General features: G+C 43.8%; 8 non-coding genes across 8 annotated transcripts; all 8 read left to right on the top strand.

Annotated features, from left to right (window-relative positions):
* Positions 1–920: 920 nt before the first annotated feature.
* Positions 921–1008, top strand: trnap-agg (transfer RNA proline (anticodon AGG)). The gene is given in 2 exon segments: positions 921–956; positions 973–1008. It is a non-coding gene; the product is annotated as a tRNA-Pro (tRNA).
* Positions 1009–4020: 3012 nt separating this feature from the next.
* On the top strand, positions 4021–4108 carry trnap-agg (transfer RNA proline (anticodon AGG)). The gene is given in 2 exon segments: positions 4021–4056; positions 4073–4108. It is a non-coding gene; the product is annotated as a tRNA-Pro (tRNA).
* A 3012-nt stretch (positions 4109–7120) lies between these two features.
* trnap-agg (transfer RNA proline (anticodon AGG)) lies at positions 7121–7208 on the top strand. The gene is given in 2 exon segments: positions 7121–7156; positions 7173–7208. It is a non-coding gene; the product is annotated as a tRNA-Pro (tRNA).
* Positions 7209–10221: 3013 nt separating this feature from the next.
* On the top strand, positions 10222–10309 carry trnap-agg (transfer RNA proline (anticodon AGG)). Its single transcript is given in 2 exon segments — positions 10222–10257; positions 10274–10309. It is a non-coding gene; the product is annotated as a tRNA-Pro (tRNA).
* A 6462-nt stretch (positions 10310–16771) lies between these two features.
* Positions 16772–16859, top strand: trnap-agg (transfer RNA proline (anticodon AGG)). Its single transcript is given in 2 exon segments — positions 16772–16807; positions 16824–16859. It is a non-coding gene; the product is annotated as a tRNA-Pro (tRNA).
* Positions 16860–19887: 3028 nt separating this feature from the next.
* On the top strand, positions 19888–19975 carry trnap-agg (transfer RNA proline (anticodon AGG)). The gene is given in 2 exon segments: positions 19888–19923; positions 19940–19975. It is a non-coding gene; the product is annotated as a tRNA-Pro (tRNA).
* A 2995-nt stretch (positions 19976–22970) lies between these two features.
* trnap-agg (transfer RNA proline (anticodon AGG)) lies at positions 22971–23058 on the top strand. Its single transcript is given in 2 exon segments — positions 22971–23006; positions 23023–23058. It is a non-coding gene; the product is annotated as a tRNA-Pro (tRNA).
* A 3026-nt stretch (positions 23059–26084) lies between these two features.
* On the top strand, positions 26085–26172 carry trnap-agg (transfer RNA proline (anticodon AGG)). The gene is given in 2 exon segments: positions 26085–26120; positions 26137–26172. It is a non-coding gene; the product is annotated as a tRNA-Pro (tRNA).
* Positions 26173–27129: the final 957 nt, after the last annotated feature.

Raw genomic sequence — 27129 nt, 5'->3', positions numbered from 1 at the left:
TGCCCCTTTAAGACGTATTTTCTCATAATCGAGATCATCCTGTATATTTTAAAAGGAGTGTGATTTCAGTTGCGATAACCGATTGTTAAACTGTTGTGTATCAAGCTACATTGACGTTGCCTGTGTCCGTGCACATCCATATCGCAGCGTAACGGTTCATTACTCAAAATATGCCCATCTTTTCATAAATCCACTCCTTGAAAGATCCCTTGTCCCAAATTTGCTCTCAGTATAAAAAAAACAACAAATTTCATGCCAGCAGCAGCAGCCGCGTGGCCTAATGGATAAGTCGTCTGACTTCGATTGTGACTGTGATGTTATCAAAAGATTGCAGGTTCGAGTCCTGCCGTGGTCAGCTCACTTGCCGCGTGAAATTTTACATTCTTTATTTTGATTCTGCCTCAAAACCAACCATCTCGTGCAGTCACTCACCGAAAGTAAAGGAAGGCTGTTTGCTTTAAAAAACTCATGGCACATTTTCATCACTGTCGATCTGGTTGCAAGGGCAAAACAAGCGGTGAAGTAGACTTTCGTGCACATTATTTCTGTTTGAATGGAAAAAGTAGGGGATGGATGTCTGACGTTGCAGTAAATAGGAGATAAGGTGACTGAGAAGTTCAGGCAATGGACTGCTGATCCAGTCTGCCCTCAACTTCGTCGTTATTGTGTTAAACCGTTTCCACTCGGTTTTTTTCCGTAATCACATTTAACCTCATTGCCAAATTCACCTTTTACTGACAAGAATGCAGCTCGTTGGTGAAGTAATGTCTCAAAGAATAATCTATTCATCAAAGGGAATACATTAGCAGGACTATGGAGAGGGTGACTCATGAGACAGGTCTCTGAGAGTCAGCACAGGCACGATGGGCCGAATAGCAAACGAAGGTCAGAATCTGAGAGCTAGATCCTTTACTGTCGGCGGCTCGTTGGTCTAGGGGTATGATTCTCGCTTAGGGGTTTTAATAATTGAAATGCGAGAGGTCCCGGGTTCAAATCCCGGACGAGCCCTGACAACTTTTAGTCAAAAAAACACTTCTCAGCCGGTCGACATGTTTCAAATTAAAACGTTTGATTGCGCGCCGTTGTTCACACAGCGTCCAAAAATCCTGGAGATTCCCAGGAGCAAAGTGAAACTCACCGAACTGAGTAAAGTTCATGCATCTCAGATGTACTCGGCTCAGTGTCTCATTGGACAACCTAAACCCGTGTTTGATTCTGGCCAATTCTTGATCAGTCCATCTTCCGTTCTGCACTCATGAGCTCACCTCCATTGGGATATGGATACATTCAGCGTCAATCTCAACTTCAACGTGAAACAGACTCTGCCCTTAATATGAGTGCGTCCTGTTTCTCCAGCGCTGAAAAGATGGGAGAAGCTGGCTTTGGATTTAGTCCCTTGGCTGTCGAATTTAAACCGTACAGGAAATCAATCCGGGGTGGGCAAGCTGCCTGGTCTGATTAAAAGGCGTTCAGACTCTACATTCCAGGCATGTTATTGTGTTCTGGCCTCAACATTCGATTCAACGTCTCGGATCATAAGCCGCGCTCATTGTCTGCTAATGGTTCTGCTTTTCCCACTAACACCTGCTCTGGTCCATCCTTTGTTATTTTATTGCCCGCTTACCACCCACTTTGCCTTTTCGCATTGTGCCATTTATTATTCAATCACTCCTACGCTCCACTGTATCACAGACATTCCCATTTGTCCTTCCTCGCTGCCTATTATTTTCCAGGCGCTATTTTCGTGGAAAAAATCTGTAAACTTTACATTTTTCTTAAAATATCGGAATGATCATCTGACTGAACGTGAGCCCGGGTTCTTCATCCACAGAATGTTCACGACCAGCTGAGTTTTACAGAATTCTTTGTTTTTGTTCACTGTGTTTCTGTATCGCTTTTAAGGTGATGTCCTGTCTGTCCGAGGTCATTCTCTGTCTCTCCAAAATGGTTGCTATCAGTATCGGATCATTATGTATCTGATTAAAAGCAATGTGCTGTCTGTCCCGGATTTTAAATTACAAATTTCAAAAACTGCCTTTGGAGGTTGCAGGAATTTTAGTTTGTTGTTGTGTTTGTGTAGCGAGGGAGTGTGTGCAAACGTGCTGCGCGATCTTACTGTGCATTTCATGTCATGGGAGAAAAAATGCATTACATGCAACTTGAAGCCACACTGATTTGATTAAACACACATTCGAGGACTGCCTGACAGGAGAAGAATCTGCTGTGGGATTTTGCTGTTCCACATCTGAAAGAAGGCAAATTATATAAGTTAGAAACATAGCGATTTTAGCGAGAGCTTGCGGTTGGGCTGTGTGAAATGATGAGCTCCTACACCCTTATTTTCAAACACAAATCAAATCAAGACAAGACAAGACATGACTGACTGACTGACTTTGTATATACAGATATATGTATAAATATTTATATATGCGTATATTAACATACATTCCATACTTTTTAACTTTCAAAATAAATGTTCCAGCACTGGGCTCTATTGCATTTGAGCTCTTTCACAGCACACGCAGCTGCTGTCAGATCCAGCAGAAAGGCACTCGCGACTTTAAAAGATCGCCTTTGTTCCCCACATCTTCGCTCGTGGCTTGTCTTACACCATGGGCTTACTTGTTTGTGTATTTACAGACTGCACGCCCTGATTTCCAGTGGATTTCAAGCAGTCGCACAGCCTTCGTTCAATCAAAAACATATAGATTAAGAAATAATTATTTATTTATTGAAATCAAACTAAATTCAATTTTTTGCAATAAAACTGTAAATTTATTTATTTTCTTATTGTGATAAATATATATATGTTTTAAATTGTCTTTTTGTCTGGGTTGATTTTACTTCCCTCCGTCCTTCCTGCCTGTCAATCACCTGTGGCTTCAAAAACCGTCCCAGCCACTCGTGGTCCTGAGATCCGCGCTCACTCACGCACAGCTCAATTGCCTTCAGGAATGATAGAAATCCCACTTTAATCTTTTGAAAGGGAAGTGCTGTCCGTGAAGGCCCATTCTACAGCTGTGTAAGATGGATGTGCTTCCTGTCCTGGATCATTCGGTGTCTGTTCAAACGGGATGGTTGTCAGTTCCGGTTCATCAACTGCCCCTTTAAGACGTATTTTCTCATAATCGAGATCATCCTGTATATTTTAAAAGGAGTGTGATTTCAGTTGCGATAACCGATTGTTAAACTGTTGTGTATCAAGCTACATTGACGTTGCCTGTGTCCGTGCACATCCATATCGCAGCGTAACGGTTCATTACTCAAAATATGCCCATCTTTTCATAAATCCACTCCTTGAAAGATCCCTTGTCCCAAATTTGCTCTCAGTATAAAAAAAACAACAAATTTCATGCCAGCAGCAGCAGCCGCGTGGCCTAATGGATAAGTCGTCTGACTTCGATTGTGACTGTGATGTTATCAAAAGATTGCAGGTTCGAGTCCTGCCGTGGTCAGCTCACTTGCCGCGTGAAATTTTACATTCTTTATTTTGATTCTGCCTCAAAACCAACCATCTCGTGCAGTCACTCACCGAAAGTAAAGGAAGGCTGTTTGCTTTAAAAAACTCATGGCACATTTTCATCACTGTCGATCTGGTTGCAAGGGCAAAACAAGCGGTGAAGTAGACTTTCGTGCACATTATTTCTGTTTGAATGGAAAAAGTAGGGGATGGATGTCTGACGTTGCAGTAAATAGGAGATAAGGTGACTGAGAAGTTCAGGCAATGGACTGCTGATCCAGTCTGCCCTCAACTTCGTCGTTATTGTGTTAAACCGTTTCCACTCGGTTTTTTTCCGTAATCACATTTAACCTCATTGCCAAATTCACCTTTTACTGACAAGAATGCAGCTCGTTGGTGAAGTAATGTCTCAAAGAATAATCTATTCATCAAAGGGAATACATTAGCAGGACTATGGAGAGGGTGACTCATGAGACAGGTCTCTGAGAGTCAGCACAGGCACGATGGGCCGAATAGCAAACGAAGGTCAGAATCTGAGAGCTAGATCCTTTACTGTCGGCGGCTCGTTGGTCTAGGGGTATGATTCTCGCTTAGGGGTTTTAATAATTGAAATGCGAGAGGTCCCGGGTTCAAATCCCGGACGAGCCCTGACAACTTTTAGTCAAAAAAACACTTCTCAGCCGGTCGACATGTTTCAAATTAAAACGTTTGATTGCGCGCCGTTGTTCACACAGCGTCCAAAAATCCTGGAGATTCCCAGGAGCAAAGTGAAACTCACCGAACTGAGTAAAGTTCATGCATCTCAGATGTACTCGGCTCAGTGTCTCATTGGACAACCTAAACCCGTGTTTGATTCTGGCCAATTCTTGATCAGTCCATCTTCCGTTCTGCACTCATGAGCTCACCTCCATTGGGATATGGATACATTCAGCGTCAATCTCAACTTCAACGTGAAACAGACTCTGCCCTTAATATGAGTGCGTCCTGTTTCTCCAGCGCTGAAAAGATGGGAGAAGCTGGCTTTGGATTTAGTCCCTTGGCTGTCGAATTTAAACCGTACAGGAAATCAATCCGGGGTGGGCAAGCTGCCTGGTCTGATTAAAAGGCGTTCAGACTCTACATTCCAGGCATGTTATTGTGTTCTGGCCTCAACATTCGATTCAACGTCTCGGATCATAAGCCGCGCTCATTGTCTGCTAATGGTTCTGCTTTTCCCACTAACACCTGCTCTGGTCCATCCTTTGTTATTTTATTGCCCGCTTACCACCCACTTTGCCTTTTCGCATTGTGCCATTTATTATTCAATCACTCCTACGCTCCACTGTATCACAGACATTCCCATTTGTCCTTCCTCGCTGCCTATTATTTTCCAGGCGCTATTTTCGTGGAAAAAATCTGTAAACTTTACATTTTTCTTAAAATATCGGAATGATCATCTGACTGAACGTGAGCCCGGGTTCTTCATCCACAGAATGTTCACGACCAGCTGAGTTTTACAGAATTCTTTGTTTTTGTTCACTGTGTTTCTGTATCGCTTTTAAGGTGATGTCCTGTCTGTCCGAGGTCATTCTCTGTCTCTCCAAAATGGTTGCTATCAGTATCGGATCATTATGTATCTGATTAAAAGCAATGTGCTGTCTGTCCCGGATTTTAAATTACAAATTTCAAAAACTGCCTTTGGAGGTTGCAGGAATTTTAGTTTGTTGTTGTGTTTGTGTAGCGAGGGAGTGTGTGCAAACGTGCTGCGCGATCTTACTGTGCATTTCATGTCATGGGAGAAAAAATGCATTACATGCAACTTGAAGCCACACTGATTTGATTAAACACACATTCGAGGACTGCCTGACAGGAGAAGAATCTGCTGTGGGATTTTGCTGTTCCACATCTGAAAGAAGGCAAATTATATAAGTTAGAAACATAGCGATTTTAGCGAGAGCTTGCGGTTGGGCTGTGTGAAATGATGAGCTCCTACACCCTTATTTTCAAACACAAATCAAATCAAGACAAGACAAGACATGACTGACTGACTGACTTTGTATATACAGATATATGTATAAATATTTATATATGCGTATATTAACATACATTCCATACTTTTTAACTTTCAAAATAAATGTTCCAGCACTGGGCTCTATTGCATTTGAGCTCTTTCACAGCACACGCAGCTGCTGTCAGATCCAGCAGAAAGGCACTCGCGACTTTAAAAGATCGCCTTTGTTCCCCACATCTTCGCTCGTGGCTTGTCTTACACCATGGGCTTACTTGTTTGTGTATTTACAGACTGCACGCCCTGATTTCCAGTGGATTTCAAGCAGTCGCACAGCCTTCGTTCAATCAAAAACATATAGATTAAGAAATAATTATTTATTTATTGAAATCAAACTAAATTCAATTTTTTGCAATAAAACTGTAAATTTATTTATTTTCTTATTGTGATAAATATATATATGTTTTAAATTGTCTTTTTGTCTGGGTTGATTTTACTTCCCTCCGTCCTTCCTGCCTGTCAATCACCTGTGGCTTCAAAAACCGTCCCAGCCACTCGTGGTCCTGAGATCCGCGCTCACTCACGCACAGCACAATTGCCTTCAGGAATGATAGAAATCCCACTTTAATCTTTTGAAAGGGAAGTGCTGTTCGTGAAGGCCCATTCTACAGCTGTGTAAGATGGGTGTGCTTCCTTTCCTGGATCATTCGGTGTCTGTTCAAACGGGATGGTTGTCAGTTCCGGTTCATCAACTGCCCCTTTAAGACGTATTTTCTCATAATCGAGATCATCCTGTATATTTTAAAAGGAGTGTGATTTCAGTTGCGATAACCGATTGTTAAACTGTTGTGTATCAAGCTACATTGACGTTGCCTGTGTCCGTGCACATCCATATCGCAGCGTAACGGTTCATTACTCAAAATATGCCCATCTTTTCATAAATCCACTCCTTGAAAGATCCCTTGTCCCAAATTTGCTCTCAGTATAAAAAAAACAACAAATTTCATGCCAGCAGCAGCAGCCGCGTGGCCTAATGGATAAGTCGTCTGACTTCGATTGTGACTGTGATGTTATCAAAAGATTGCAGGTTCGAGTCCTGCCGTGGTCAGCTCACTTGCCGCGTGAAATTTTACATTCTTTATTTTGATTCTGCCTCAAAACCAACCATCTCGTGCAGTCACTCACCGAAAGTAAAGGAAGGCTGTTTGCTTTAAAAAACTCATGGCACATTTTCATCACTGTCGATCTGGTTGCAAGGGCAAAACAAGCGGTGAAGTAGACTTTCGTGCACATTATTTCTGTTTGAATGGAAAAAGTAGGGGATGGATGTCTGACGTTGCAGTAAATAGGAGATAAGGTGACTGAGAAGTTCAGGCAATGGACTGCTGATCCAGTCTGCCCTCAACTTCGTCGTTATTGTGTTAAACCGTTTCCACTCGGTTTTTTTCCGTAATCACATTTAACCTCATTGCCAAATTCACCTTTTACTGACAAGAATGCAGCTCGTTGGTGAAGTAATGTCTCAAAGAATAATCTATTCATCAAAGGGAATACATTAGCAGGACTATGGAGAGGGTGACTCATGAGACAGGTCTCTGAGAGTCAGCACAGGCACGATGGGCCGAATAGCAAACGAAGGTCAGAATCTGAGAGCTAGATCCTTTACTGTCGGCGGCTCGTTGGTCTAGGGGTATGATTCTCGCTTAGGGGTTTTAATAATTGAAATGCGAGAGGTCCCGGGTTCAAATCCCGGACGAGCCCTGACAACTTTTAGTCAAAAAAACACTTCTCAGCCGGTCGACATGTTTCAAATTAAAACGTTTGATTGCGCGCCGTTGTTCACACAGCGTCCAAAAATCCTGGAGATTCCCAGGAGCAAAGTGAAACTCACCGAACTGAGTAAAGTTCATGCATCTCAGATGTACTCGGCTCAGTGTCTCATTGGACAACCTAAACCCGTGTTTGATTCTGGCCAATTCTTGATCAGTCCATCTTCCGTTCTGCACTCATGAGCTCACCTCCATTGGGATATGGATACATTCAGCGTCAATCTCAACTTCAACGTGAAACAGACTCTGCCCTTAATATGAGTGCGTCCTGTTTCTCCAGCGCTGAAAAGATGGGAGAAGCTGGCTTTGGATTTAGTCCCTTGGCTGTCGAATTTAAACCGTACAGGAAATCAATCCGGGGTGGGCAAGCTGCCTGGTCTGATTAAAAGGCGTTCAGACTCTACATTCCAGGCATGTTATTGTGTTCTGGCCTCAACATTCGATTCAACGTCTCGGATCATAAGCCGCGCTCATTGTCTGCTAATGGTTCTGCTTTTCCCACTAACACCTGCTCTGGTCCATCCTTTGTTATTTTATTGCCCGCTTACCACCCACTTTGCCTTTTCGCATTGTGCCATTTATTATTCAATCACTCCTACGCTCCACTGTATCACAGACATTCCCATTTGTCCTTCCTCGCTGCCTATTATTTTCCAGGCGCTATTTTCGTGGAAAAAATCTGTAAACTTTACATTTTTCTTAAAATATCGGAATGATCATCTGACTGAACGTGAGCCCGGGTTCTTCATCCACAGAATGTTCACGACCAGCTGAGTTTTACAGAATTCTTTGTTTTTGTTCACTGTGTTTCTGTATCGCTTTTAAGGTGATGTCCTGTCTGTCCGAGGTCATTCTCTGTCTCTCCAAAATGGTTGCTATCAGTATCGGATCATTATGTATCTGATTAAAAGCAATGTGCTGTCTGTCCCGGATTTTAAATTACAAATTTCAAAAACTGCCTTTGGAGGTTGCAGGAATTTTAGTTTGTTGTTGTGTTTGTGTAGCGAGGGAGTGTGTGCAAACGTGCTGCGCGATCTTACTGTGCATTTCATGTCATGGGAGAAAAAATGCATTACATGCAACTTGAAGCCACACTGATTTGATTAAACACACATTCGAGGACTGCCTGACAGGAGAAGAATCTGCTGTGGGATTTTGCTGTTCCACATCTGAAAGAAGGCAAATTATATAAGTTAGAAACATAGCGATTTTAGCGAGAGCTTGCGGTTGGGCTGTGTGAAATGATGAGCTCCTACACCCTTATTTTCAAACACAAATCAAATCAAGACAAGACAAGACATGACTGACTGACTGACTTTGTATATACAGATATATGTATAAATATTTATATATGCGTATATTAACATACATTCCATACTTTTTAACTTTCAAAATAAATGTTCCAGCACTGGGCTCTATTGCATTTGAGCTCTTTCACAGCACACGCAGCTGCTGTCAGATCCAGCAGAAAGGCACTCGCGACTTTAAAAGATCGCCTTTGTTCCCCACATCTTCGCTCGTGGCTTGTCTTACACCATGGGCTTACTTGTTTGTGTATTTACAGACTGCACGCCCTGATTTCCAGTGGATTTCAAGCAGTCGCACAGCCTTCGTTCAATCAAAAACATATAGATTAAGAAATAATTATTTATTTATTGAAATCAAACTAAATTCAATTTTTTGCAATAAAACTGTAAATTTATTTATTTTCTTATTGTGATAAATATATATATGTTTTAAATTGTCTTTTTGTCTGGGTTGATTTTACTTCCCTCCGTCCTTCCTGCCTGTCAATCACCTGTGGCTTCAAAAACCGTCCCAGCCACTCGTGGTCCTGAGATCCGCGCTCACTCACGCACAGCACAATTGCCTTCAGGAATGATAGAAATCCCACTTTAATCTTTTGAAAGGGAAGTGCTGTTCGTGAAGGCCCATTCTACAGCTGTGTAAGATGGGTGTGCTTCCTTTCCTGGATCATTCGGTGTCTGTTCAAACGGGATGGTTGTCAGTTCCGGTTCATCAACTGCCCCTTTAAGACGTATTTTCTCATAATCGGGATCATCCTATATATTTTAAAAGGAGTGTGATTTCAGTTGCGATAACCGATTGTTAAACTGTTGTGTATCAAGCTACATTGAGGTTGCCTGTGTCCGTGCACATCCATATCGCAGAGTAACGGTTCATTACTCAAAATATGCCCATATTTTCATAAATCCACTCCTTGAAAGATCCCTTGTCCCAAATTTGCTCTCAGTATAAAAAAAAACAACAAATTTCATGCCAGCAGCAGCAGCCGCGTGGCCTAATGGATAAGTCGTCTGACTTCGATTGTAACTGTGATGTTATCAAAAGATTGCAGGTTCGAGTCCTGCCGCGGTCAGCTAACTTGCCGCGTGAAATTTTACATTCTTTATTTTGATTCTGCCTCAAAACCAACCATCTCGTGCAGTCACTCACCGAAAGTAAAGGAAGGCTGTTTGCTTTAAAAAGCTCTTGGCACATTTTCATCACTGTCGATCTGGTTGCACGGGCAAAACAAGCGGTGAAGTAGACTTTCGTGCACATTATTTCTGTTTGAATGGAAAAAGTAGGGGATGGATGTCTGACGTTGCAGTAAATATGAGATAAGGTGACTGAGAAGTTCAGGCAATGGACTGCTGATCCAGTCTGCCCTCAACTTCGTCGTTATTGTGTTAAACCGTTTCCACTCGGTTTTTTTCCGTAATCACATTTAACCTCATTGCCAAATTCACCTTTTACTGACAAGAATGCAGCTCTTTGGTGAAGTAATGTCTCAAAGAATAATCTATTCATCAAAGGGAAAACATTAGCAGGACTATGGAGAGGGGGACTCATGAGATAGGTCTCTGAGAGTCAGCACAGGCACGATGGGCCGAATAGCAAACGAAGGTCAGAATCTGAGAGCTAAATCACTTACTGTCGGCGGCTCGTTGGTCTAGGGGTATGATTCTCGCTTAGGGGTTTTAATAATTGAAATGCGAGAGGTCCCGGGTTCAAATCCCGGACGAGCCCTGGCAACTTTTAGACAAAAAAACACTTTTCAGCCGGTCGACATGTGAGAAAACTGACATGTTTCAAATTAAAACGTTTGATTGCGCTCCGTTGTTCACACAGCGTCCAAAAATCCTGGAGATTCCCGGGAGCAAAGTGAAACTCACCGAACTGAGTAAAGTTCATGTATCTCAGATGTAATCGGCTCTGTGTCTCATTGGACAAACTAAACCCGTGTTTGATTCTGGCCAATACTTGATCAGTCCATCTTCTTTTCTGCACGCATGAGCTCACCTCCATTGGGATATGGATACATTCAGTGTCAATCTCAACTTCAACGTGAAACAGACTCTGCCCTGAATATGAGTGCGTCCTGTTTCTCTAGCGCTGAAAAGATGGGAGAAGCTAGCTTTGTATTTAGTCCCTTGGCTGCCGAATTTAAACCGTACAGGAAATGAATCCGGGGTGGGGAAGCTGCCTGGTCTGATTAAAAGGCGTTCAGACCCTACATTCCAGGCATGTTATAGTGTTCTGGCCTCAACATTCGGTTCGACGTTTCGGATCATAAGCACCGCTCCCATTGTCTGCTCATGGTTCTGCAGTTCCCACTAACAACTCCTCTGGTCCATCCTTTGTTACTGTATTGCCCGCTTACCACCCACTTTGCCTTTTCGCATTGTGCCATTTATTATTCAATCACTCCTACGCTCCACTGTATCACAGACATTCCCTTTTGTCCTTCCTCGCTGCCTATTTTTTTCCAGGACCCTCAGGACAGGGAGTGAGAGTGGACCTCAGGAGCGTCAGGGCAGGGAGGGAGTGAGTGTGGGCCTCTGTGCCCCCGGGCCAGGCTGTGAGGGAGGGAGCGTGAGTCTCAATACCCCCAGGGAGGGAGGGTGAGAGTATGGGCCTCAGTACCCCAGGGCAGTCAGGGAGCGAGTGTGGGCCTCAGTACTCTCATGGCAGTGATGGAGGTAGTAAGTGAGGGCCTCAGGACCACTCCGGCAGTGAGGGAGGGAGTGCGGGCCTCAGTACCTGGAGGGAGGAAATGTGGGCCCCAGCACCTCCAGGGCAGTGAGAGAGCGTGGAACTCAGCATTCCCAGCTCATGGAGGGAGGGAGATTGGGCCTCAGTACCACCAGGGCAGGGAGTGAGTGTGTGTGGGCCTCAGTACTCCCAAGGCAGGCGGGGGAGGGAATGTGGGACTCAGCGCACCCAGGACAGGGAGGGAGTGAGTGTGGGCTTCAGTACACCCAAGACAGGGTGGGAGGGAGTGAGGGACTCAGTACCCCCAGGACAGGGAGAGAGTGAGAGTGGGCCTCAGTACCCCCAGGACAGAAAGGGAGGGAGTGTGGGCCTCAGTACACTCGGGGCAGAGAGGAACTGAGTGTGCACCTCAGAAGATCCAGATAGGGAGGGAGTTTGGTCCTCAGTACGCCCAGGGTAGGGAGGGAGTGTGAGCCTCAGTAGCCGGAGAACATGGAGGGAGGGAGTGAGAGTGGGCCTCAGGAACACGAGGGCAGGGAGGGAAGGAGTGTCGGCCTGAGTACCTCCAGTGTAGGGTGGGAATGAGTGTGGGCCTCAGGGCCCCGAGGGCAGGGAGAGAGACAGAGTGTCGTCCTCAGTACCCCATAGCAGAGAGGCAGGGAGTGTGAGCCTCAGTTCCCCCAAGCAGGGAGGGAGGGAGTGTGAGCCTCAGTATCCGAGGGCGGGAAGCGAGGGAATATGTGCCTCCGTACACCCAGGGATGGGAGGGAGCGATTTTGCGCCTCAGCACCTCCAGTTCTGGGAGTGAGGGAGTGTGGGCCCCAGCACCCGAAGGGCAGAGACGGAGGGATTGTGGGCCTCAGTTCCACGAGTACAGGGAGGGAGTGAGGAAGTGTGGGCCTCAGTACCCGCAGGGCAGAGAGGGAGGATCTGTGGGGCTCAGTACCCTCAGATAGAGAACGAGTGTAGGCCTCAGCACTCCCAGCTAAGGGTGGGAGGGAGATTGGGCCTCAGTACCCCGAGGGCAGGGAGGGAGGGACTGTGGGCCTCAGCACCCCCAGGACATGGAGGGAGATAGTGCGGGCCTCAACATACTCAAGCAGGGAAGGAGTGAGCGTGAGCCTCAGTACCTCCAGGGCAGGGAGGGAGGGAGAAACTGGGAATCATATATATATATGTTTTAAATTGTCTTTTTGTCTGGGTTGGTTTTACTTCCCTCTCTCCTTCCTGCCTGTCAATCACCTGTGGCTTCAACACCGTCCCAGCCCCTCGTGGTCCTGAGACCCTCGCTCACTCACGCACAGCACAATTGCCTTCAGGAATGATAGAAATCCCACTTTAATCTTTTGAAAGGGAAGTGCTGTCCGTGAAGGCCCATTCTACAGCTGTGTAAGATGGATGTGCTTCCTGTCCTGGATCATTCGGTGTCTGTTCAAACGGGATGGTTGTCAGTTCCGGTTCATCAATGCCCCTTTAAGACGTATTTTCTCATAATCGGGATCATCCTGTATATTTTAAAAGGAGTGTGATTTCAGTTGCGATAACCGATTGTTAAACTGTTGTGTTTCAAGATACATTGACGTTGCCTGTGTCCGTGCACATCCATATCGCAGCGCATCGGTTCATTACACAAAATATGCCCATGTTTTCCGAAATCCACTCCTTGATCGAAGCCTTGTCCCAAATTTGCTCTCACTATAAAGAAACAACAAATTTCATACTAGCAGCAGCGGCCGCGTGGCCTAATGGATAAGTCGTCTGACTTCGATTGTAATTGTGATGTTATCAGAAGATTGCAGGTAGGAGTCTCGCCGCGTGAAATTTTGTATTCTTTGTTTTGATTCTGCCTCAAAACCAACCATCTCGTGCAGTCACTCACCTGAAGTAAAGGAAGGCTGTTTGCTTTAAAAAGCTAATGGCACATTTTCATCACTGTCGATCTTGTTGCACGGGCAGAATATGCGGTGAAGTAGACTTTCGTGCACATTATTTCTGTTTGAATGCAAAAAGTAGGGGATGGATGTCTGACTTTGCAGTAAATAGGAGACAAGGTGACTGAGAGGTGCAGGCAATGGACTGCTGATCCAGTGTGCCCCCAGCTTCGTCGTTATTGTGTTAAACCGTTTCCACTCGGTTTTTTTCAGCAATCACATTTAACCTCATTGCCAAATTCACATTTTACTGACAAGGATGCAGCTCGTTGGTGGAGTAATGTCTCAAAGAATAATCTGTTCATCAAAGGGAGAACATTAGCAGGACGATGGAGAGGAGGACTCATGAGATCGGTCTCTGAGAGTCAGCACAGGCACGATGGGCCGAATAGCAAACGAACGTCAGAATCTGAGCGCTAGATCCCTTGCTGTCGGCGGCTCGTTAGTCTGGGGGCATGATTCTCGGTTAGGGGTTCTAATAATTGAAATGCGAGAGGTCCCGGATTCAAATCCCGGATGAGCCCTGACAACTTTTAGTCAAAAAACCACTTTTCAGCCGGTCGACATGTGAGAAAACTGACATGTTTCAAATTAAAACGTTTGATTGCGCTCCGTTGTTCACACAGCGTCCAAAAATCCTGGAGATTCCCAGGAGCAAAGTGAAACTCACCGAACTGAGTAAAGTTCATGCATCTCAGATGTACTCGGCTCTGTGTCTCATTGGACAACCTAAACCCGTGTTTGATTCTGGCCAATACTTGATCAGTCGATCTTCCTTTCTGCACGCATGAGCTCACCTCCATGGGATATGGATACATTCAGCGTCAATCTCAACTTCAACGTGAAACAGACTCTGCCCTGAATATGAGTGCGTCCTGTTTCTCTAGCGCTGAAAAGGTGGGAGAAGCTGGCTTTGGATTTAATCCCTTGGCTGCCGAATTTAAACCGTACAGGAAATCAATCCGGGGTGGGCAAGCAGCCTTGTCTGATTAAAAGGCGTTCAGACCCTACATTCCAGGCATGTTGTAGTGTTCTGGCCTCAACATTCGGTTCGACGTATCGGATCATAAGCACCACTCCCATTGTCTGCTAATGGTTCTGCAGTTCCCACTAACACCTCCTCTGGTCCATCGTTTGTTACTGTATAGCCCGCTTACCACCAACTTTGCCTTTTCGCATTGTGCCATTTATTATTCAATCACTCCTACGCTCCACTGTATCACAGGCATTCCCTTTTGTCCTTCCTCGCTGCCTATTTATTTCCAGGCGCTATTTTCGTGGAAAAAATCTGTAAACTTTACATTTTTCTTAAAATATCGGAATGATCAGCTGACTGAACGTGAGCCCGGGATCTTCATCCACAGAATGTACATGACCAGCTCAGTTTTACAGAATTCTTTGTTTTTGTTCTCCGCGTTTCTGTATCGCTTTCAAGGTGATGTCCTGTCTGTCCGAGGTCATACTCTGTCTCTCCAAAATGGTTGCTATCAGTATCGGATCATTATGTCGCTGTTTAAAAGAAATGTGCTGCCTGTCCCGGATTTTAAATTTCAAATTTCAAAAACTGCCTTTGGAGGTTGCAGGAATTTTAGTTTGTTGGTGTGTTTGGGTAGCGAGGGTGTGTGTGCAAACGTGCTGCGCTATCTTACTGTGCATTTCATGTCATGGGAGAAAAAATGCATTACATGCAACTTGATGCCACACTGATTTGATTGAACACGCATTCGAGGACTGCCTAACAGGAGAAGAATCTGCTGTGGGATTTTGCTGTTCCACATCTGAAAGAAGGCAAATTATATAAGTTAGAAGCATAGCGATTTTAGCGAGAGCTTGCGGTTGGGCTGTGTGACATGATGAGCTCCTTCCCCCTTATTTTCAAACACAAATCAAATCAAGACAAGACAAGACATGACTGACTGACTGACTTTGTTTATACAGATATATATATAAATATTAATGTACACGCATATTTACAAACAATCCGTTCTTTTTAACTTTCACAATAAATGTGCCATTTCTGTTCTGCAAGCACTGGGCTCTATAACATTTGAGCTCTTTCACAGCACATGCAGCTGCTGTCAGATCCAGCAGAAAGGCACTCGCGACTTTAAAAGATCGCCTTTGTTCCCCATATCTTCCCTCGTGGCTTGTCTTACACCATGGGCTTACTGTGTTTGGGTATTTACTGACTGCACGCTCTGATTTCCAGTGGATTTCATGCAGTCGCACAGCCTGCGTTCAATCAAAAATATATAGATTAAGTAATAATGATTTATTTATTTAAATCAAACCAAATTAAATTTTTTGCAATAAAACTGTAAATGTATTTATTTTCTTATTGTGATCAATATATATATGTTTTAAATTGTCTTTTTTTCTGGGTTCGTTTTACTTCCCTCCCTCCTTCCTGCCTGTCAATCTCCTGTGGCTTCAAAAACCGTCCCAGCCCCTCGTGGTCCTGAGATCCGCGCTCACTCACGCACAGCACAATTGCCTTCAGGAATGATAGAAATCCCACTTTAATCTTTTGAAAGGGACGTGCTGTCCGTGAAGGCCCATTCTACAGCTGTGTAAGATGGATGTGCTTCCTGTCCTGGATCATTCGGTGTCTGTTCAAACGGGATGGTTGTCAGTTCCGGTTCATCAACTGCCCCTTGAAGACGTATTTTCTCATAATCGGGATCATCCTGCATATTTTAAAAGGAGTTTGACTTCAGTTGCGATAACCGATTGTTAAACTGTTGTGTATCAAGCTACATTGACGTTGCCTGTGTCTGTGCACATCCATATCGCAGCGCATCGGTTCATTACTCAAAATATGCCCATATTTTCATAAATCCACTCCTTGAAAGATCCCTTGTCCCAAATTTGCTCTCAGTATAAGAAAACAACAAATTTCATGCCAGCAGCAGCAGCTGCGTGGCCTAATGGATAAATCGTCTGACTTCGATTGTAACTGTGATGTTATCAGAAGATTGCAGGTTCGAGTCCTGCCGCGGTCAGTTAACTTGCCGCGTGAAATTTTATTTTCTTCATTTTGATTCTGCCTCAAAACCAACCATCTCGTGCAGTCACTCACCAAAAGTAAAGGAAGGCTGTTTGCTTTAAAAAGCTCATGGCACATTTTCATCACTGACGATCTGGTTGCACGGGCAAAACAAGCGGTGAAGTAGACTTTCGTGCACATTATTTCTGTTTGAATGGAAAAAGTAGGGGATGGATGTCTGACGTTGCAGTAAATAGGAGATAAGGTGACTGAAAAGTTCAGGCAATGGACTGCTGATCCAGTATGCCCTCAACTTCGTCGGTATTGTGTTAAACCGTTTCCACTCGTTTTTTTTGGGCAATCACATTTAACCTCATTGCAAATTCACCTTTTACTGACAAGGATGCAGCTCATTGGTGAAGTAATGTCTCAAAGAATAATCTATTCATCAAAGGGAAAACATTAGCTGGACAATGGAGAGGGGGCTCATGAGATAGGTCTCTGAGAGTCAGCACAGGCACGATGGGCCGAATAGCAAACGAACGTCAGAATCTGAGAGCTAGATCTCTTACTGTCGGCGGCTCGTTGGTCTAGGGGTATGATTCTCGCTTAGGGGTTTTAATAATTGAAATGCGAGAGGTCCCGGGTTCAAATCCCGGACGAGCCCTGACAACTTTTAGTCAAAAAAACACATCTCAGCCTGTCGACATGTTTCAAATTAAAACGTTTGATTGCGCGCCTTTGTTCACACAGCGTTCAAAAATCCTGGAGATTCCCAGGAGCAAAGTGAATCTCACCGAACTGAGTAAAGTTCATGTATCTCAGATGCACTCGGCTCTGTGTCTCATTGGACAACCTAAACCCGTGTTTGATTCTGGCCAATACTTGATCAGTCCATCTTCCTTTCTGCACGCATGAGCTCACCTCCATTGGGATATGGATACATTCAGCGTCAATCTCAACTTCAACGTGAAACAGACTCTGCCCTGAATATGAGTGCGTCCTGTTTCTCTAGCGCTGAAAAGATGGGAGAAGCTGGCTTTGGATTTAGTCCCTTGGCTGCCGAATTTAAACCGTACAGGAAATCAATCCGGGGTGGGCAAGCTGCCTTGTCTGATTAAAAGGCATTCAGACCCTACATTCCAGGCATGTTATAGTGTTCTGGCCTCAACATTCGGTTCGACGTATCGGATCATAAGCACCGCTCCCATTGTCTGATAATGGTTCTGCAATTCCCACTAACACCTCCTGTGGTCCATCCTTTGTTACTGTATTGCCCGCTTACCACCCACTTTGCCTTTACGCATTGTGCCATTTATTATTCAATCACTCCTACGCTCCACTGTATCACAGACATTCCCTTTTGTCCTTCCTCGCTGCCTATTTTTTTCCAGGCGCTATTTTCGTGGAAAAAATCTGTAAACTTTACATTTTTCTTAAAATATCGGAATGATCATCTGACTGAACGTGAGCCCGGGTTCTTCATCCACAGAATGTTCACGACCAGCTGAGTTTTACAGAATTATTTGTTTTTGTTCACTGTGTTTCTGTATCGCTTTTAAGGTGATGTCCTGTCTGTCCGAGGTCATTCTCTGTCTCTCCAAAATGGTTGCTATCAGTATCGGATCATTATGTATCTGTTTAAAAGGAATGTGCTGCCTGTCCCGGATTTTAAATTACAAATTTCAAAAACTGCCTTTGGAGGTTGCAGGAATTTTAGTTTGTTGGTGTGTTTGTGTAGCGAGGGAGTGTGTGCAAACGTGCTGCGCGATCTTACTGTGCATTTCATGTCATGGGAGAAAAAATGCATTGCATGCAACTTGAAGCCACACTGATTTGATTGAACACGCATTCGAGGACTGCCTAACAGGAGAAGAATCTGCTGTGGGATTTTGCTGTTCCACATCTGAAAGAAGGCAAATTATATAAGTTAGAAACATAGCGATTTTAGCGAGAGCTTGCGGTTGGGCTGTGTGACATGATGAGCTCCTTCCCCCTTATTTTCAAACACAAAACAAATCAAGACAAGACAAGACATGACTGACTGACTGACTTTGTTTATATAAATATATGTATTAATATTTATATATGCGTATATTAACATACATTCCATACTTTTTAACTTTCAAAATAAATGTGCCTTTTCTGTTCTGCCGGCACTGGGCTCTATTGCATTTGAGCTCTTTCACAGCACACGCAGCTGCTGTCAGATCCAGCAGAAAGGCACTCGCGACTTTAAAAGGTCGCCTTTGTTCCCCACATCTTCGCTCGTGGCTTGTCTTACACCATGGGCTTACTTGTTTGTGTATTTACTTACTGCACGCCCTGATTTCCAGTGGATTTCAAGCAGTCGCACAGCCTTCGTTCAATCAAAAACATATAGATTAGGGAAATAATTATTTCTTTATTGAAATCAAACTAAATTCAATTTTTTGCAATAAAACTGTAAATTTATTCATTTTCTTATTGTGATATATATATATATGTTTTAAATTGTCTTTTTGTCTGGGTTGATTTTACTTCCCTCCGTCCTTCCTGCCTGTCAATCACCTGTGGCTTCAAAAACCGTCCCAGCCACTCGTGGTCCTGAGATCCGCGCTCACTCACGCACAGCACAATTGCCTTCAGGAATGATAGAAATCCCACTTTAATCTTTTGAAAGGGAAGTGCTGTCCGTGAAGGCCCATTCTACAGCTGTGTAAGATGGATGTGCTTCCTGTCCTGGATCATTCGGTGTCTGTTCAAACGGGATGGTTGTCAGTTCCGGTTCATCAACTGCCCCTTTAAGACGTATTTTCTCATAATCGAGATCATCCTGTATATTTTAAAAGGAGTGTGATTTCAGTTGCGATAACCGATTGTTAAACTGTTGTGTATCAAGCTACATTGACGTTGCCTGTGTCCGTGCACATCCATATCGCAGCGTAACGGTTCATTACTCAAAATATGCCCATCTTTTCATAAATCCACTCCTTGAAAGATCCCTTGTCCCAAATTTGCTCTCAGTATAAAAAAAAACAACAAATTTCATGCCAGCAGCAGCAGCCGCGTGGCCTAATGGATAAGTCGTCTGACTTCGATTGTGACTGTGATGTTATCAAAAGATTGTAGGTTCGAGTCCTGCCGCGGTCAGCTAACTTGCCGCGTGAAATTTTACATTCTTTATTTTGATTCTGCCTCAAAACCAACCATCTCGTGCAGTCACTCACCGAAAGTAAAGGAAGGCTGTTTGCTTTAAAAAACTCATGGCACATTTTCATCACTGTCGATCTGGTTGCACGGGCAAAACAAGCGGTGAAGTAGACTTTCGTGCACATTATTTCTGTTTGAATGGAAAAAGTAGGGGATGGATGTCTGACGTTGCAGTAAATAGGAGATAAGGTGACTGAAAAGTTCAGGCAATGGACTGCTGATCCAGTATGCCCTCAACTTCGTCGTTATTGTGTTAAACCGTTTCCACTCGTTTTTTTTGGGCAATCACATTTAACCTCATTGCAAATTCACCTTTTACTGACAAGGATGCAGCTCATTGGTGAAGTAATGTCTCAAAGAATAATCTATTCATCAAAGGGAAAACATTAGCTGGACAATGGAGAGGGGGCTCATGAGATAGGTCTCTGAGAGTCAGCACAGGCACGATGGGCCGAATAGCAAACGAACGTCAGAATCTGAGAGCTAGATCCCTTACTGTCGGCGGCTCGTTGGTCTAGGGGTATGATTCTCGCTTAGGGGTTTTAATAATTGAAATGCGAGAGGTCCCGGGTTCAAATCCCGGACGAGCCCTGACAACTTTTAGTCAAAAAAACACATCTCAGCCTGTCGACATGTTTCAAATTAAAACGTTTGATTGCGCGCCTTTGTTCACACAGCGTTCAAAAATCCTGGAGATTCCCAGGAGCAAAGTGAATCTCACCGAACTGAGTAAAGTTCATGTATCTCAGATGCACTCGGCTCTGTGTCTCATTGGACAACCTAAACCCGTGTTTGATTCTGGCCAATACTTGATCAGTCCATCTTCCTTTCTGCACGCATGAGCTCACCTCCATTGGGATATGGATACATTCAGCGTCAATCTCAACTTCAACGTGAAACAGACTCTGCCCTGAATATGAGTGCGTCCTGTTTCTCTAGCGCTGAAAAGATGGGAGAAGCTGGCTTTGGATTTAGTCCCTTGGCTGCCGAATTTAAACCGTACAGGAAATCAATCCGGGGTGGGCAAGCTGCCTTGTCTGATTAAAAGGCATTCAGACCCTACATTCCAGGCATGTTATAGTGTTCTGGCCTCAACATTCGGTTCGACGTATCGGATCATAAGCACCGCTCCCATTGTCTGATAATGGTTCTGCAATTCCCACTAACACCTCCTGTGGTCCATCCTTTGTTACTGTATTGCCCGCTTACCACCCACTTTGCCTTTACGCATTGTGCCATTTATTATTCAATCACTCCTACGCTCCACTGTATCACAGACATTCCCTTTTGTCCTTCCTCGCTGCCTATTTTTTTCCAGGCGCTATTTTCGTGGAAAAAATCTGTAAACTTTACATTTTTCTTAAAATATCGGAATGATCATCTGACTGAACGTGAGCCCGGGTTCTTCATCCACAGAATGTTCACGACCAGCTGAGTTTTACAGAATTATTTGTTTTTGTTCACTGTGTTTCTGTATCGCTTTTAAGGTGATGTCCTGTCTGTCCGAGGTCATTCTCTGTCTCTCCAAAATGGTTGCTATCAGTATCGGATCATTATGTATCTGTTTAAAAGGAATGTGCTGCCTGTCCCGGATTTTAAATTACAAATGTCAAAAACTGCCTTTGGAGGTTGCAGGAATTTTAGTTTGTTGGTGTGTTTGTGTAGCGAGGGAGTGTGTGCAAACGTGCTGCGCGATCTTACTGTGCATTTCATGTCATGGGAGAAAAAATGCATTGCATGCAACTTGAAGCCACACTGATTTGATTGAACACGCATTCGAGGACTGCCTAACAGGAGAAGAATCTGCTGTGGGATTTTGCTGTTCCACATCTGAAAGAAGGCAAATTATATAAGTTAGAAACATAGCGATTTTAGCGAGAGCTTGCGGTTGGGCTGTGTGACATGATGAGCTCCTTCCCCCTTATTTTCAAACACAAAACAAATCAAGACAAGACAAGACATGACTGACTGACTGACTTTGTTTATATAAATATATGTATTAATATTTATATATGCGTATATTAACATACATTCCATACTTTTTAACTTTCAAAATAAATGTGCCTTTTCTGTTCTGCCGGCACTGGGCTCTATTGCATTTGAGCTCTTTCACAGCACACGCAGCTGCTGTCAGATCCAGCAGAAAGGCACTCGCGACTTTAAAAGGTCGCCTTTGTTCCCCACATCTTCGCTCGTGGCTTGTCTTACACCATGGGCTTACTTGTTTGTGTATTTACTTACTGCACGCCCTGATTTCCAGTGGATTTCAAGCAGTCGCACAGCCTTCGTTCAATCAAAAACATATAGATTAGGGAAATAATTATTTCTTTATTGAAATCAAACTAAATTCAATTTTTTGCAATAAAACTGTAAATTTATTCATTTTCTTATTGTGATATATATATATATGTTTTAAATTGTCTTTTTGTCTGGGTTGATTTTACTTCCCTCCGTCCTTCCTGCCTGTCAATCACCTGTGGCTTCAAAAACCGTCCCAGCCACTCGTGGTCCTGAGATCCGCGCTCACTCACGCACAGCACAATTGCCTTCAGGAATGATAGAAATCCCACTTTAATCTTTTGAAAGGGAAGTGCTGTCCGTGAAGGCCCATTCTACAGCTGTGTAAGATGGATGTGCTTCCTGTCCTGGATCATTCGGTGTCTGTTCAAACGGGATGGTTGTCAGTTCCGGTTCATCAACTGCCCCTTTAAGACGTATTTTCTCATAATCGAGATCATCCTGTATATTTTAAAAGGAGTGTGATTTCAGTTGCGATAACCGATTGTTAAACTGTTGTGTATCAAGCTACATTGACGTTGCCTGTGTCCGTGCACATCCATATCGCAGCGTAACGGTTCATTACTCAAAATATGCCCATCTTTTCATAAATCCACTCCTTGAAAGATCCCTTGTCCCAAATTTGCTCTCAGTATAAAAAAAAACAACAAATTTCATGCCAGCAGCAGCAGCCGCGTGGCCTAATGGATAAGTCGTCTGACTTCGATTGTGACTGTGATGTTATCAAAAGATTGTAGGTTCGAGTCCTGCCGCGGTCAGCTAACTTGCCGCGTGAAATTTTACATTCTTTATTTTGATTCTGCCTCAAAACCAACCATCTCGTGCAGTCACTCACCGAAAGTAAAGGAAGGCTGTTTGCTTTAAAAAACTCATGGCACATTTTCATCACTGTCGATCTGGTTGCACGGGCAAAACAAGCGGTGAAGTAGACTTTCGTGCACATTATTTCTGTTTGAATGGAAAAAGTAGGGGATGGATGTCTGACGTTGCAGTAAATAGGAGATAAGGTGACTGAGAAGTTCAGGCAATGGACTGCTGATCCAGTCTGCCCTCAACTTCGTCGTTATTGTGTTAAACCGTTTCAACTCGGTTTTTTTCCGTAATCACATTTAACCTCATTGCCAAATTCACCTTTTACTGACAAGAATGCAGCTCTTTGGTGAAGTAATGTCTCAAAGAATAATCTATTCATCAAAGGGAAAACATTAGCAGGACTATGGAGAGGGGGACGATGGGCCGAATAGCAAACGAAGGTCAGAATCTGAGAGCTAGATCCCTTACTCTCGGCGGCTCGTTGGTCTAGGGGTATGATTCTCGCTTAGGGGTTTTAATAATTGAAATGCGAGAGGTCCCGGGTTCAAATCCCGGACGAGCCCTGACAACTTTTAGTCAAAAAAAACACTTCTCAGCCGGTCGACATGTTTCAAATTAAAACGTTTCATTACGCGCCGTTGTTCACACAGCGTCCAAAAATCCTGGAGATTCCCAGGAGCAAAGTGAAACTCACCGAACTGAGTAAAGTTCATGCATCTCAGATGTGCTCGGCTCAGTGTCTCATTGGACAACCTAAACCCGTGTTTGATTCTGGCCAATTCTTGATCAGTCCATCTTCCGTTCTGCACGCATGAGCTCACCTCCATTGGGATATGGATACATTCAGCGTCAATCTCAACTTCAACGTGAAACAGACTCTGCCCTGAATATGAGTGCGTCCTGTTTCTCCAGCGCTGAAAAGATGGGAGAAGCTGGCTTTGGATTTAGTCCCTTGGCTGCCGAATTTAAACCGTACAGGAAATCAATCCGGGGTGGGCAAGCTGCCTGGTCTGATTAAAAGGCATTCAGACCCGACATTCCAGGCATGTTATTGTGTTCTGGCCAAAACATTCGATTCAACGTCTCGGATCATAAGCCGCGCTCATTGTCTGCTAATGGTTCTGCTGTTCCCACTAACACCTGCTCTGGTCCATCCTTTGTTATTTTATTGCCCGCTTACCACCCACTTTGCCTTTTCGCATTGTGCCATTTATTATTCAATCACTCCTACGCTCCACTGTATCACAGACATTCCCTTTTGTCCTTCCTCGCTGCCTATTTTTTTCCAGGCGCTATTTTCGTGGAAGAAATCTGTAAACTTTACATTTTTCTTAAAATATCGGAATGATCATCTGACTGAACGTGAGCCCAGGTTCTTCATCCGCAGAATGTTCACGATCAGCTGAGTTTTACAGAATTCTTTGTTTTTGTTCTCTGCGTTTCTGTATCGCTTTCAAGGTGATGTCCTGTCTGTCCGAGGTCATACTCTGTCTCTCCAAAATGGTTGCTATCAGTATCGGATCATTATGTCGCTGTTTAAAAGGAATGTGCTGCCTGTCCCGGATTTTAAATTTCAAATTTCAAAAACTGCCTTTGGAGGTTGCAGGAATTTTAGTTTGTTGGTGTGTTTGGGTAGCGAGGGAGTGTGTGCAAACGTGCTGCGCTATCTTACTGTGCATTTCATGCCATGGGAGAAAAAATGCATTACATGCAACTTGAAGCCACACTGATTTGATTGAACACGCATTCGAGGACTGCCTGACAGGAGAAGAATCTGCTGTGGGATTTTGCTGTTCCACATCTGAAAGAAGGCAAATTATATAAGTTAGAAACATAGCGATTTGATCGAGAGCTTGCGGATGGGCTTTGTGACATGGTGAGCTCCTTCCGCCTTATTTTCAAACACAAATCAAATCAAGACAAGACAAGACATGACTGACTGACTGACTTTGTTTATATAAATATATGTATAAATATTTATATATGCGTATATTAACATACATTCTATACTTTTTAACTTTCAAAATAAATGTGCCTTTTCTGTTCTGCCGGCACTGGGCTCTATTGCATTTGAGCTCTTTCACAGCACACGCAGCTGCTGTCAGATCCAGCAGAAAGGCACTCGCGACTTTAAAATATCGCCTTTGTTCCCCACATCTTCGCTCGTGGCTTGTCTTACACCATGGGCTTACTTGTTTGTGTATTTACTGACTGCACGCCCTGATTTCCAGTGGATTTCAAGCAGTCGCACAGCCTTCGTTCAATCAAAAACATATAGATTAAGAAATAATTATTTATTTATTGAAATCAAACTAAATTCAATTTTTTGCAATAAAACTTAAATTTATTTATTTTCTTACTGTGATAAATATATATATGTTTTAAATTGTCTTTTTGTCTGGGTTGGTTTTACTTCCCTCCCTCCTTCCTGCCTGTCAATCACCTGTGGCTTCAAAAACCGTCCCAGCCCCTCGTGGTCCTGAGATCCGAGCTCACTCACGCACAGCACAATTGCCTTCAGGAATGATAGAAATCCCACTTTAATCTTTTGAAAGGCAAGTGCTGTCCGTGAAGGCCCAATCTACAGCTGTGTAAGATGGATGTGCTTCCTGACCTGGATCATTCGGTGTCTGTTCAAACGGGATGGTTGTCAGTTCCGGTTCATCAACTGCCCCTTTAAGACGTATTTTGTCATAATCGGGATCATCCTGTATAATTTAAAAGGAGTGTGATTTCAGGTACGATAACCGATTGTTAAACTGTTGTGTATCAAGCTACATTGACGTTGCCTGTGTCCGTGCACAATCATATCGCAGCGCAACGGTCCATTACTCAAAATATGCCCGTATTTTCATAAATCCACTCCTTGAAAGATCCCTTGTCCCAAATTTGCTCTCAGTATAAAAAAACAACAAATTTCATGCCAGCAGCAGCAGCCGCGTGGCCTGATGGATAAGTCGTCTGACTTCGATTGTAACTGTGATGTTATCAAAAGATTGCAGGTTCGAGTCCTGCCACGGTCAGCTAACTTGCTGCGTGAAATTTTAAATTCTTTATTTTGATTCTGCCTCTAAACCAACCATCTCGTGCAGTCACTCACCGAAAGTAAAGGAAGGCTGTTTGCTTCAAAAAGTTCATGGCACATTTTCATCACTGTCGATCTGGTTGCACGGGCAAAACAAGCGGTGAAGTAGACTTTCGTGCACATTATTTCTGTTTGAATGGAAAAAGTAGGGGATGGATGTCTGACGTTGCAGTAAATAGGAGATAAGGTGACTGAGAAGTTCAGGCAATACACTGCTAATCGAGTATGCCCTCAACTACGTCGTTATTGTGTTAAACCATTTCCACTCGTTTTTTTTCGGTAATCACATTTAACCTCATTGCCAAATTCACCTTTTACTGACAAGGATGCAGCTCGTTGGTGAAGTAATGTCTCAAAGAATAATCTATTCATCAAAGGGAAAACATTAGCAGGACTATGGAGAGGGTTGACTCATGAGATCGGTCTCTGAGAGTCAGCACAGGCACGATGGGCCGAATAGCAAACGAACGTCAGAATCTGAGAGCTACATCCCTTACTTTCGGCGGCTCGTTGGTCTAGGGGTATGATTCTCGCTTAGGGGTTCTAATAATTGAAATGCGAGAGGTCCCGGGTTCAAATCCCGGACGAGCCCTGACAACTTTTAGTCAAAAAAACACTTCTCAGCCGGTCGACATGTTTCAAATTAAAACGTTTGATTGCGCGCCGTTGTTCACACAGCGTCCAAAAATCCTGGAGATTCCCAGGAGCAAAGTGAAACTCACCGAACTGAGTAAAGTTCATGCATCTCAGATGTACTCGGCTCAGTGTCTCATTGGACAACCTAAACCCGTGTTTGATTCTGGCCAATTCTTGATCAGTCCATCTTCCGTTCTGCACGCATGAGCTCACCTCCATTGGGATATGGATACATTCAGCGTCAATCTCAACTTCAACGTGAAACAGACTCTGCCCTGAATATGAGTGCGTCCTGTTTCTCTAGCGCTGAAAAGATGGGAGAAGCTGGCTTTGGATTTCGTCCCTTGGCTGCCGAATTTAAATCGTACAGGAAATCAATCCGGGGTGGGCAAGCTGCCTGGTCTGATTAAAAGGCGTTCAGACCCGACATTCCAGGCATGTTATAGTACTCTGGCCTCAACATTCGATTCAAGGTCTCGGATCATAAGCCGCGCTCATTGTCTGCTAATGGTTCTGCTGTTCCCATTAACACCTCCTCTGGTCCATCCTTTGTTATTTTATTGCCCGCTTACCACCCACTTTGCCTTTACGCATTGTGCCATTTATTACTCAATCACTCCTACGCTCCACTGTATCACAGACATTCCCTTTTGTCCTTCCTCGCTGCCTATTTTTTTCCAGGCGCTATTTTCGTGGAAAAAATCTGTAAACTTTACATTTTTCTTAAAATATCGGAATGATCATCTGACTGAACGTGAGCCCGGGTTCTTCATCCACAGAATGTTCACGACCAGCTGAGTTTTACAGAATTATTTGTTTTTGTTCACTGTGTTTCTGTATCGCTTTTAAGGTGATGTCCTGTCTGTCCGAGGTCATTCTCTGTCTCTCCAAAATGGTTGCTATCAGTATCGGA

Source organism: Pristiophorus japonicus, unplaced genomic scaffold (genome assembly GCF_044704955.1).
Source record: "Pristiophorus japonicus isolate sPriJap1 unplaced genomic scaffold, sPriJap1.hap1 HAP1_SCAFFOLD_70, whole genome shotgun sequence".
NCBI lineage: Eukaryota > Metazoa > Chordata > Chondrichthyes > Pristiophoridae > Pristiophorus > Pristiophorus japonicus.
Note: the sequence above shows the minus strand (reverse complement) of the source record. Positions and strands in the feature narration are given on the sequence as shown.